Source organism: Dromiciops gliroides, chromosome 3, assembly GCF_019393635.1.
Source record: "Dromiciops gliroides isolate mDroGli1 chromosome 3, mDroGli1.pri, whole genome shotgun sequence".
Taxonomy (NCBI): domain Eukaryota; kingdom Metazoa; phylum Chordata; class Mammalia; order Microbiotheria; family Microbiotheriidae; genus Dromiciops; species Dromiciops gliroides.
Window position 1 is genome coordinate 87,611,412 of NC_057863.1, and position 2,234 is coordinate 87,613,645.

Here is a 2,234-nt window from a genome sequence, read left to right on the forward strand (position 1 = left end):
AGTAATTGACTTGATGGATCCTGATTTATTCTGTGGGGAAAATTTCTTCTTTGAACTCAAACTGCTGGAAAATGTCATATTAAAAAGATGAATGAAATTAGAAATAGAGAAAATGCTTTACTATTATGCTTTTAATTAACTGGATTGACATCTTTATAACTCACTTTTCATCCAGTGATTATGAGAAGGGACAGGCAAGTATCAGGTGTTTCAAATACAGAAAATCATAAACATTTCCAGTCTAAGATGGACTCATTTAAATATTCTAGCTGGATACCATACTGCCAAGAAATGGTAAAAAAAAAATGTCTAAAATACCCTACAAATGGATTGTGAGATATCTTTCGTTATTAGAATACAATCCTGGGGGTGGTTAGGTGGCGCAGTGGATAAAGCACCCGCCCTGGATTCAGGAGTACCTGAGTTCAAATCCAGCCTTAGACACTTGACACGTACTAGCTGTGTGACCCTGAGCAAGTCACTTAACCCCCATTGCCCCGTAAAAAAAAAAAATTTTTTTTTAAAAAAGAATACAATCCTAAGGAAATCTATCTTGCCTTTAGGACTTTATTCCTTCTTCCTCCTACATGTGAAATAAGACTTGGTCCTTGCATAAAGTTCATTAATTAGTGGAGGAAATCACTGTACTTTGATTTGTTCAAAGCAATTTGTTTAGTGACTATACTTTAATAAGCCCAGGTATTCATATAATTCTTCTATGATAAAGTACTTCAATTAGTTTAAAATAATAACATCAGGATAACTTTGTTTTTCTCATCAGGATATTTCATTCAGAGAAATGTATATTACTAGATATTGAGTAGTTTCTGCAAAGCCTTTGAGCTCAGTTTGCCTGGAATGTATTGTGCCTATAGCAGTGTAATGTAAGGCTAGAAATGTAGGTTTGGCTCAGATTGTGGAAGACCTTCAAAATAAAAGAAATTTGTACTTTATTTTGGAGTCATTAGGAAACTATTAAGAGGTCTTGAGCATAGGGATGATGTTTGGGATTTATACTTTTAAAAATTATCATAGTAGTTGTGTGGCTGATCAATTGGTGATATGAGAGAAAAGCCTAGGCCAAGAGGTGAGCTAGTCTAGTGTCTATGTAGAGTGGAATATTGGAAAAGTAGAATCACAGGAATTAGATTAGAAATGGAGGTTAAGGGGGCAGCTAGGTGGCACAGTGGATAAAGCAATGGCCCTGGATTCAGGAGTACCTGAGTTCAAATCTGGCCTCAGACACTTGACACTTACTAGCTGTGTGACCCTGGGCAAGTCACTTAACCCCCATTGCCCCACAAAACAAAACAAAACAAAAAAAACAATAGCATAAAAAAAAAGAAATGGAGGTTAAGAGATAGAGAGGAAACCAAATGACTCAGTAATGATGGTAACTACGAGGATGATGGTGTCTTCAGAAGAAATAGGGTAATATGGATGACAGAAAGATTTGTGGGGTAGAGATTGAGTTCAGTTCTGGACATAGGGAATTTGAAGTACTTTCAAGACACCCACACTTTGGGGGTAGGAGAATATATGTCACCAGCACCTGAGGAAGAGATGGAAAACCCAGGAAGGAGGGGATGATGACCAGTGTTCCAATAAATGTGCTTCGATAGATGCTGTGGACAATACATTTCTTTCTCAAGAAACTTCTGGTGTATCAGGGAAAATGACATATATATATAAAATTAAAGGCAGTATAGAAGGGTCATCTGAATGATACCAATAAGAGTGCTATAGAAGATATAAGGAAGGAGAGATCAGGAAGGTAGCTGCTATGTGAACTGGAGACTGAGCATGGATGGGATTTTCCATAAAAGTATTTTATTATTTTTCAGTTATAGTTTGCAACATTTGTTTTTATAAGATTTCTAGTTCCAATTTTTTCTCCCTCCCTCACCCCTCCCCAAGACAGCAAGCAATTCAATATAGGTGATACATGTACAATCACACTGAACATATATGGATGGGATTTTCAAAGGCAGAGGTGGGAAAAGAGGATTCTAGGGAAAGGGAAGCAACATGAAATGCAGCACTGACAAATGGCATGTTTAAGGAACAGTGAACTGTCTAGTTTGGCTAAAAGGTAGAGCTTCTATTGATACAATGAAGTAATGGAGTGTAAGAAAAGCCTTGGTTCAAGGTTCAAGTTTTCTACTTAGTAATGATATCACAACCTCTCTGCCTCACTTTCCTCAACTGTACATGATAATATGTAAACTACCCAC